Source organism: Odocoileus virginianus, chromosome 34, assembly GCF_023699985.2.
Source record: "Odocoileus virginianus isolate 20LAN1187 ecotype Illinois chromosome 34, Ovbor_1.2, whole genome shotgun sequence".
NCBI lineage: Eukaryota > Metazoa > Chordata > Mammalia > Artiodactyla > Cervidae > Odocoileus > Odocoileus virginianus.
Window position 1 is genome coordinate 7,986,433 of NC_069707.1, and position 11,932 is coordinate 7,998,364.

An 11,932-nucleotide genomic window follows, 5' to 3' on the forward strand; every position below is an offset into this window, starting at 1 on the left:
TGGCCTGAGTCATTCCCAGATAAGACCGTGAGGGGGGTTTGGTCCTGTGGGAACTGGGTTAGGCCATCGACATCAAAACGGACTCGACTCTAGAGAATTCAAGGCATCCTTCTCCCCCATGTTGGCACCTCCAGCCTATCTTGTTTGAGAAAGTGAGTCATGGGAGGCAAAGTCTGGTGACTTTGACCCCTCGACGCAGACCTTGCTTTGCCGGAAGGCTCCGGAGCTTGCAGACACAAAGGGAGAGCAGAGCCTCCTTGCTTTGGAAACAGTGAATCCGGACTGCTCAGCTTGGCCCAGGGCGGGGGAGATGGGAAAGGTCGACTGAAAGTTCATCCTCATTCCCAGCATGTTCTCCTTAATTTTCAAGCCCACCCATCCACAGATAAGGAATTAGAGGCTCAGAGGGGTTAGTTTGCCAAAGTCACACAGTAAAAGGTTGAGTTGGGCAAGGCTGGCAGATGAGGTTAAGGCCTGCTCCCTGGTTTCAAGTCTCGTTTTTTTTGGGGGGGCGAGGGTGGTGTGCTGGAAGCTTCCTCCAGCCCCACCAGGAACTTTCTGAGCCCACACTCAAGGCAGTTCAGCCAGACTGGGATAGCTGAGGGCTCACCATCTGGGGATGTGTCCAGGTGGGAACACAAGGGTTAATCACTCCTGCTTGTGAATTTCAGGGTCAGGGTCTGTAATGGGCCACCAGGCAGCCCTGACCCCAGGGCTCAGGCTTAGGATGAGGCCACTGGGCTTTGCTGCACAGGCACTGTTGCCAGTTGCCTGTAATTCAAAGCCCCCAAGGCCACAGAGGGTCCCTGGCGGGAATGGGTCCCAGTTGCCCATAGCAACAACTAGCCCATGGGCACACTCTTCATCGGCTTCTCTCCACTCCCTGGATGGCCTTTCCCCTCCCTTACTCTGGATCCTTCCTGGGGTCCCCTCTCTGATGAACCAGCACGTCCCCGGAGATGACTTCCCTGATGAACAGCTCATGGCATCTGTTCTTGCAGGGCCGTGGGGCCCAGACGTGGCTCAAACACCAGCCCAGGTGCAGCTGGGAAGGCGTTTCTTAGATGTTATTCATATCTATGACCAGCAGACTTTGAGTAAAGAAAACTATCCTCCAGAATGTGGGTGAGCCTCATCCAATGAGTGGAAATCTGTAAGAGCAAAGACGGGGTTCTGAAAGAAGGGGACTTTCTGCCTGAAGACTGAAACACAGATGCCCCCAGCTTCCAGCTAGCTGCCTGCGGGACTCGAACTCAAGACCAGGACATCAGGACCAGCGTTCACCTGGACTTCCTGCCCGCCAGCTTGCCCTGCATGCAGGTCTCAGCGCTGTCAACCCAGCATACACGCAAGTCAGTCCCTGAAAATGAGCCTCCTGTCTACACACTCACACACATAGAGACTCACACATATACACCACACACACTCACACACTCATGCTCACACACGCACACACACACATACTCACACACTCACACTTACACACTTATACACACTCACACATATACACCACACACATTCACACACACACATACTCACACATACACACTTACACATTCATATGCACATGTGTACACACATATACACTCAAACATACACACACGCACATGAACATGCACACATACACACACTCACACAAATACACACACTCAAACATACACACTCACACACATACACTCAAATATACTTACACACTCACATGCATGTCCATACACACACACTCTCACACATGTTCACACATTCACAGTTCATACACACTCACACTCACACATACACACAGTCACACACACTCACACACATGCTCACACACTCACTCTCTCACACACTCTCACACACACTCATACACACACAGTCTCGTCCCGTGAACTGTCACCTTCTCTGTGCTATGGCAGCGCTCACAGACCTCTGTTTCCTTTCTGATGAACTTTGTGTGTTGCTTTAATTACAATATTTAGTTTCAATATTCCTCTCTCCTGTTGTGTGTTTGCTGCACCAAGCCGAGCCCCTCTCTGCCCCTCACACAGGCCCTTAGCTGTCGAATGGAGAAAGAGGGGCTGGAGTCCTGATCTCAAAGTGGCTGCTGCCCCGTGTCTGATTCCAAATCCCCACTGACAGTCTGAAAGGCTTCAGGCAGCTTCTCCACGGCCAACACTCCCGCTTTTATCCATTTACTCTCTCATATGTGACATCCCAGCTTTACGATGTCGTCCCTGGTTAGCAAAGCACACATTCATTGGTTTATTTAACACTGATCTATGTATCTGGCTGGGCCAGCTCTTAGTCGCTGCACACGGGATCTTCAGTCTTTGCTGGGGCACGTGGGATCTTTAGTTGCGGCATTTGAGTCCAGTTCTCTGACCAGAGATCAAACCTGGTCCCCCTGCATTGGGAAAGAGGAGCCTTAGCCCCTGGACCAGCATTGGCACACATTGCTGATGAAACTCCAAGCTGAATAATTAGGTTGTTGCATTATCCATCAGCCCAGCTGGGAGCGGCTGGTAGGATAGCTGTCTGATCCACAGGTGGGCACAAAGGCTACGGAACACAATTGGGATTTTGTATAGTGTTGTCTTAGATTGTTTGTGAAAGGCTAGAGACAGGCATGGTTCCCTACTCTCTTCATCTGACACATCTTTTTTTTTTTTTTTTTGATGTGGACCCTTTTTAAAAGTCTTTTTTGAATTTGTTACAACATTGCTTCTGTTGTATGTTTTCGGCCATGAAGCTCAGCCGTCTCAGCTCCCCAACCAGGGATTGAACCAGTGCCCCCTGCATTGGAAGGTAAAGTCTTAACCCTGGACTGCCAGGGAGGTCCCCCAGATAGATCCTGCTGTTGTGCAGTTGCTCAGTCGTGTCCGACTCTTTGCAACCCCATGGACTGCAGAAAACTAGGCTTCCCTGTCCTTCACTGTCTCCTGGAGTTTGCTCAAATTCATGTCCATTGAGTCAGTGATGCCATCTAACCATCTCATCCTCTGCTGCCCCCTTCTCCTTTTGCCTTCAATCTTTCCCAGCATTGGTCTTTTCCAATGAGTCTGCTCTTTGCATTAGGTGGCCAAAGTATTGGAGCTTCAGCTTCAGGATCAGTCCTTCCAATGAATATTCAGGATTGATTTCCTTTAGGATTGAGTGGTTTGATCTCCTTGCTGTCTACAGGGACTCTCAGGAGTCTTCTCCTGTACCACAATTCAAAAGCATCAGTTCTTTGATGCTCAGCCTTGTTTATGGTCCAACTCTCACATCCATACACAGCTATTGGAAAAACCAGACATTTGACTCTATGGATCTTTGTTGGCAGAGTCATGTCTCTGCTTTTTAATACACTGTCTAGATTTGTCATAGCTTTCCTTCTAAGGAGCAAGTGTCTTTAATTTCATGGCTGCAGTCACCAGCTGCAGTGATTTTGGAATCCAAGAAAATAAAATCTGTCACTGTTTCCACTTTTCCCTCTTTTGTTTACCATGAAATGATGGGACTGGATGCCATGATCTTAGTTTTTTGAATGCTGAGTTTTAAGCCAGCCTTTTCACTCTCCTTTCACCCTCATCAAAAGACTGCTTAGTTCCTCTTTGCTTTCTGCCATTAGAGTGGTATCATCTGCATACTTGAGGTTGTTGATATTTTTCCCATTCATTCAACCTGGCATTTTGCAAGACATACTCTGCACAGAAGTTAAATAAGCAGGGTGATAATATACAGCCTTGACATACTCCTTTCTCAAATTTGAACCAGTCTGTTGTTCCATGTCCAGTTCTAACTGTTGCTTCTTGACCTTCATACCGGTTTCTCAGGAGGCAGGTAAGGTGGTCTGGTACTCTCATCTCTTTAAGAATTTTCCAGTTTGCCATGCTGCACACAGTCAAAGGCTTTAGCATTGTCAATGAAGCAGAAGTAGATGTTTTTCTGGAATTCCCTTGCTTTCTCTATGATCCAATGAATGTTGGCGATTTGATCTCTGATTCCTCTGCCTTTTCTAAATCCAGCTTGTACATCTGGAAGTTCTGGGTTCATATACTGCTGAAGCCTAGCTTGAGGGATTTTGAGCATTCATTACCTCACCAGCCTGTGAAATGAGTGCACTTGTGTGGCAGTTTGAACATTCCTAGGCATTGCCTTTCTTTGGGATTGGACACATCTTAATGAGGAACAAAATGAGGCAAACAAGCTCCATTCGCTGCTTGATGTGTGAGAGGAGATTTCTAGTCCCAGCTTGACTGTGTCAGAATTTTTTACCTCAGGATCCAGAAGGCACTGTTTTGAAAGCCTCTCGGGATGTTAGTATCTCCACCTGCTCCTCAACTGCTACTCCTTAAGGAAAAAAACAACGGACTTTTCATCCCAGTAGAGAAAGTTTGTGAGATTTCTTTTTCCTACTGAATTTGTCTTGGATCCTGAAACCAAAGCTATAGCATACTTTACTTACATAGTCCTTTCATAAACACTTCTGAGGTTTTTGGACAGAGTGGATTTCTCTTGAAAGATGGAAAACTGTGTTGCAGAAGAGAAAACCAAAGTACAAAATGAATTTGACTGAAAACTGACTTACGTCCAATTCCTAGGCTGCCCTAACATTGGAAACTTTCCTCTCTTCTCCAAAGATATTAATTAATCATGGTCATTCTTGAATATTTACTCTAGGCCAGGTCCTGTTCTAGGTAGCTTACAAGATTGCCAATTTACATGCACTACTAAAACTTAAAACACATTAGAAAAACAAGATGAAAAAATATATATGAGAAAAATATAAACAAAGCAAACAAAAGATGTGGTATCTGCAGTTATATCCAACACAAACACTTTAAGAAAAAACCATCATTATGACAAAAAGTTCACTACATAGAAAGGTTAAGTTCATTTAAAATATATAATTCTTAATTTCTGGATTTGGTAAAATAACATAACCTCAAAATATGATTGACTGACCGTATCAATCAATCAAGAAAAATAAACAGATTCATGATCCTGGTGTGAGAATTTAACATATTTCTCTCAATTACTGGTATGTCAAGCAAACCAAAATAATGTAAAAATATAGAAAAAATTGAAAAAAATGATAAACTTGATAGATTTAGTGGACATTTATAAAATCAGAAGGGGCCTTCCCAGATGGTACTGGTGGTAAAGAGCCTGCCTGCCAATACAGGAGACATGAGAGATGTGGGTTTTATCCCTGGGTCTGTAAGATCCCCTGGAGGAGGGCATGGCAACCCACTCCAGTATTCTTGCCTGGAGAATCCCATGGACAGAGGAGCCTGGTGGGCTATGGTGCATAGGGTAGCACAGAGTTGAACACAACTGAAGTGACTTAGCATGCATGCATGCACAGAACCAGAAATTAGGGAATACACATTCATCTCCACTCTACACAAGGAACGTTCACAAAAATTAGACAGACCTCATGCTAAGCCATAAACCAATTTCTATAAATTGAAAGAACTGGAATCACGCACAACATATTCTTTGGTTACTATGTAATTGTTGTTTAGTTGCTAAGTCATGTCTGACTCTTTTGTGACCCCATGGACTGTATCCTGCCAGGTTCCTCTGTCCGTGGGATTTCCCCAGCAATAATATTGGAGTGGGTTGTCATTTCCTTCTCCAGGGGATCTTCCCCAGGGGTCGAACCCATGTCTCCTACTTAGCTGGCACATTCTTTACCTCTGAGACACCAGGCAAGCCTCAGTTAAGTTGAAATAAATAACAAAAATTAAATGTGAAAACCTGCAGTTTTTAAGTTTAACGAGTATGCTTCTGAAAAATGTGTAAAAGAAGAAGCAACATTTAATTCAATGGAAATTAAAAGTACAATTGAATGACAGTATATGTATATATATAAATTCATGAGATATTGCCAAAGCAATAGTTTGAGATATACATATGCCTTAAAAGTTTGTCTTAGGAAAGAAGAAAGGCAAAAACTTGAGAAGCTGAGTATCCAACACAAGAAGTTATCAAAGTAACTCAAGAAAAAATTTAAAAATTAAAAGAAGGAATGAGCAAAAATAAGTGAAATAGGAAGCAAAGATGTAATCAACAATGCCAAGAGGAATTTTTAAATAGATTAATAAAATAGACAAAGCATTGCTGAGATGAATCAAGAAAAATATAGAGAAGTCATAAACAAAAAATTAGGAGTGAAAGAATGCCATAAATATATATAGAAGAGAGATATTAAGAAAGAATACTATGGAATATATATATATATATTTTTAAACCATATGTATATGTGCAAGCGAAGTTGCTTCAGTCGTGTGTGACCCATGACTCTGTGTGACCCTATGGACCATAGCCCACCAGGCTCCTCTGTCCACGGGATTCTCCAGGCAAGAATACTGGAGTGGATTTCCAAGTCCTCCTACAGGGGATCTTCCTGACCCAGGGATTGAAACCATGTCTTTTATGTCTCCTCCATTGGTAGGCAGGTTCTTTATCACTATTTGCCATCTGGGAAGCCTTTAAATCATATATTTAACAACAAATATATATAACAATATACTATAAACATGAAAATTTTAAAAAATGAAATGAATAAATTCCAGGAAAATATCACTTATCAAAACATACTCAAGAAGAAATAGAAAGCTTTGATAATTCCATTATTCTTAAAGCATTTATGGAAAGTTATATCACCTTTCCTCAGAGACTCAGATGGTTTTATAGGTGAGTTTTAAAACAAACTTTTAAATTATTGGGTTGGCCAAAAAATTCTTTGTATTTTTCCATAAGATGTTATGGAAATACTATTCATTCACTCTCACACAAACCGTTTCAGAGAATACACAAAAGAGGAAGCAATGTACTATAGCATAAGAGATAATGTAGTATAAGAGGTCATTATGACTTTGATGACAAAACCAAACAAGGACTATATAAAAGAAAGTTGTCAGACAACCTCACTCATGAACATGGATGCAAAAATCCTAAATAAAATATTAGGAAATCAAAGATAGGATTGTAACAAAGCAGAGAATGCACCAAGATAAAGATGAATTTGTCTCAGTAATGTAAGAGTTGTTTATAAAAAAAAAAATCTGTAGATGTAACATATTATCTCCTGCTTTTCAATAGATGATGAAGCATTTCATAAAAGTAAAAAAATATATAGTAATCTAAGAATGGAAAGAGACTTCCTTAATGATTAATCAATGGTGTGTATCAAAATCATAGCCCACATTATTCTCAATGGTGAAATGCTAGAAGCATTAATTTCAAGCTGGATACCATTTAGGAACAAGACCAAGATACCACAATCACCATCTTTTTGACAGTAGAAATCATAGCTAGCACAGTAAGAGAATAACATTACAAGTCAAGCAGGTAAGAAAAGAAAAAGATAAAACTATCATTGCTTATTAGGTGATACAGTTCAATCTACATTAAAAAGCCTCAAAGTATCTATAGAAAACTCATTAAGAGTGTTTCTACAAGATAACTGGATTTAAGGTTGGTATATAAAGTCAACTGCATTTATAGAACACCAGTAACTCAAACTCTTCCAGAGAATTGCAGAGGAAGGTAAACTTCCAAACTCATTCTATGAGGCCACCATCACCCTAATTCCAAAACCAAAGATGCCACAGAAAAGGAAAACTATGCCAATATCACTGATGAACATAGATGTAAAAATCCTCAACAAAATTCCAGCAAACAGAATCCAACAACGTATTAAAAAGATCATACATCATGACCAAGTGGGCTTTATCCCAGGGATGCAAGGATCCTTCTATATTCACAAATCAATGTGATACACCATATTAGCAAATTGAAAGATAAAAACCATATGATTATCTCAATAGATGCAGAGAAAGCCCTTGACAAAATTCAGCACTCATTTATGATAAAAACTCTCCAGAAAGCAGGCAGAGAAGGAACATAACTCAACATGATAAAAGCCATCTATGTTAAACCCACAGCAAACATTATCCTCAATGGTGAAAAATTGAAAGCATTTCCTCTAAAGTCAGGAGCAAGACAAGGGTTCTCATTCTCACCACTACTGTTCAACATAGTAGTGGTGACTTCAACATTGGAAGTCTTAGACACAGCAATCAGAGAAGAAAAGGAAATAAAAGGAATCCAGATTGGAAAAGAAGAAGTAAAATTTACTGTTTGCAGGTAACATGATCCTCTACATAGAAAACCCTAAAGACTCCACCAGAAAATTACTAGAGCTAATCAATGAATATAGTAGAGTTGCAGGATATAAAATGAATACATAAATCCATTGCATTCCTATATACCAACAAAGGTCCGTCTGGTCAAGGCTATGGTTTTTCCAGTGGTCATGTATGGATGTGAGAGTTGGACTGTGAAGAAAGGTGAGTGCCGAAAAATTGATGCTTTTGAACTGTGGTGTTGGAGAGGACTCTTGAGAGTCCCTTGGACTGCAAGGAGATCCAACCAGTCCATCCTAAAGGAGATAAGTCCTGGGTGTTCATTGGAAGGACTGATGCTGAAGCTGAAACTCCAATACTTTGGCCACCTCATGCGAAGAGTTGACTCATCGGAAAAGACCCTGATGCTGGGAGGGATTGGGGGCAGGAGGAGAAGGGGACGACAGAGGATGAGATGGCTGGATGGCATCACCGACTTGATGGGCATGAGTTTGAGTAAACTCCGGGAGTTGGTGATGGACAGGAAGGTCTGGCGTGCTACGATTCATGGGGTCACAAAGAGTCGGACACAACTGAGCGACTGAACTGAACTGAACAATGAGAAAACAGGGAAATTAAGGAAAAAATCCCATTCATCATTGCAACGAAAATAATAAAATACTTAGGAATAAATTTACCTAAAGAAAAAAGACCTATATATAGAAAACTATAAAACACTAATGAAAGAAATCAAAGATGACACAAATAGATGGAGAAATATACCATGTTCATGAATCAGAAGAATCAATATAGTGAAAATGAGGATACTACCCAAAGCAATCTATAAATTCAATGCAATCCCGATCAAGCTACCAATGGTATTTTTCACAGAACTAGAACAATTTCAAAATTTAGAATAATTTCAAAATTTTCATGGAGACACAGAAAACCTCGACTAGCCAAAGCAATCTTGACAAAGAAGAATGGAACTGGAGGAATCAACCTGCCTGACTTCAGGCTCTACTACAAAGCTACAGTCATCAAGATAGTACAGTACTGGCACAAAAACAGAAATACAGATCAATAGAACAAAATAGAAAACCCAGAGATTAATCCATGCACCTATGGACCCCTTACCTTTGACAAAGGAGGCAAGAATATACAGTGGAGAACAGACAATCACTTTAACAACTGGTGCTGGAAAAACTGGTCAACCACTTGTAAAAGAATGAAACTAGAACACTTTCTAACACCATACACAAAAGTAAATTCAAAATGTATTAAGGATCTAAGTGGGAGACCAGAAACTATAAAACTCCTAGAGGAAAACATAGGCAAAACAATCCCTGACATAAATCACAGCAAGATCCTCTATGACCCACCTCCCAGAGTAATAGAAATAAAAGTAAAAATAAACAAATGGGACATAATTAAACTTAAAAGCTTTTGCACAACGAAGGAAGCTATAAGCGAGGTGAAAAGGCAGCCTTCAGAATGCAAGAAAATAATAGCAAATAAAACAACTGACAAAGAATTAATCTCCAAAATATATAAGCAGCTCATGCAGCTCAATACCAGAAAAAGTAAACAACCCAATCAAAAAATGGACCAAAGAACTAAACAGACATTCTCCAAAGAAGACATATACATGGCTAATAAACACTTGAAAAGATGCTCAACATCACTCATTATCAGAGAAATGCAAATCAAAACCACAACGAGGTATCATCTCAGGCCAGTCAGAATGGCTGTCATCAAAAAGTTTACAAACAATAAATGCTGGAGAGGGCATGGAGAAAAGGGAACCCTCTTACACTGTTGGTGGGAATGCAAACTAGTACAGCCACTATGGAGAACAGTGTGGAGATTCCTTAAAAAACTGGAAATAGAACTGCCATACGACCCACCAATCTCACTGCTGGGCATACACACTGAGGAAACCAGAATGGAAAGAGATACGTGCACCCCGATGTTCATCACAGCACTGTTTACAACAGCTAGGACATGGAAGCAACCTAGATGTCCATCGGCAGATGAATGGCTAAGAAAGTTGTGGTACATACACACAATGGAATATTACTCAGCTATGAAAAAAATGAATGCATTTGAGTCAGTTCTAATGAGGCGGATGAAACTGGAGCCTATTATATAGAGTGAAGTAAGTCAGAAAGAAAAACACCATTACAGTAGATTTACTCATATATATGGAATTTAGAAAGATGGTAATGATGGCCCTACATGCAAGACAGCAAAAGAGACACAGATATAAAGAATAGACTTTTGGACCTCTGTAGGAGAAGGTGAGGGTGGGATGATTTGAGAGAATAGAATTGAAACATGTATATTACCATGTGTGAAATAGATGGCTGGTCCAAGTGCAATGCATGAAACAGGACACTCAAAGCCAGGGCACTGGGACAACCCTGAGGGACGGGATGGGGAGGGAGGTGGGCGGGGGGTTTGGGATGGGAAGACACATGTACACCCGTGGCTGATTCATGTCAGTGTATGGGAAAAACCACAATATTATAAAGTAATTAGCCTCCAATTAAAATATATAAATTTTGGAAAAGATTGATATAAAAAGTTGACTGCATTTATAAAACACCAGCAACAATTTATAAAATATAGCAATAGCTAGTATTTGCTGTAACACACCTGTTTTCAAAATTAGGCACTAGAAATCTAACAAAAGTTATGCCAGAGCTGTGTGAAGAAACATTTTAATTCTGTTAAAAGATATCAAAGTTCTAAATAAATGGAGAGAGAGAACATGATTTTGTGTGTGTGTGTGTGTGTGTGTGTGTGTGCACGTTGACTTACCATCCAGTAAGTCAATTGTCTCAAATGTGTAACAGTTCTTCAAGGAACACGGCAGTTTCTATACAATTTAAATGGAAAACAAAGGCTCTAGTGTAATAGGATCAGCACACTAACAAAGAGGAAAAACAAGGTAAAGGAAACGGTCTGAAGAGGTATCTATGTTTAAAATGAGGGTAGATAGGTGGATTGTGAGGAGGGCATGGGGCAACCCACTCCAATATTCTTGCCTGGGAAATCCCATGGACGGAGGAGCCTGGTGGGCTACAGTCCGTGGGATCACAAAGAGTCGGACATAACTGAGTGACTGAGCACATGTGCGAGTGAATTCTGCTCTGCAGAGGATGAAGTGACCTCAGCGCCATGACTGTGGACCATGAATCTGGGCATCTGACATGGGCCACGTGATCACCTATAGCTTGTTGTCTGAGCAGCACACCTTCCTGCACTACTTCAGCAAGGGCATCGCCAACGTGCCGCGTTGAAGTCTGGCGTGCATCCTTTGCTTCGCACCGCCCTTCCTAGTGTTTTTTCTTATCTACACACAGGGAACACAGGAGTCTGAGAAATCCAAGAGGAAGAATCCAGCTGCCTATGAAAATGACAAATGAGCAACCCATTTGCATAACGATTCCTGGTCTCTGAAAGAACCTTCTCTGGGAGAGGAGTATACATCGCAGTGTCTTGAAGACACAATAAATTTACTATGGGCTACAAAAATAAAAATAAAAAAATAAAGTAAGGCTAACTGAAATAGTATGGTATTGGCTCAGTGAGAGACACAGTGACCCATGTAACCGAACTGAGAACCAAAAACAGTCCCACGCCTTTTTGCATTTGAAATATGATACAGGTGGCAGCACAGATTACTAGAAAAGGATTAACTGTTCCATAAGTGCTGTTGGGACCATTTGCTACCTAGATGGGAAAAAATGAAATTGGACCCAGACATCATGCCATACACAAAAATCAATTCCAGATGGATGTAAAGCCTTCCATGTGAAAGGCAAAATTCTTGA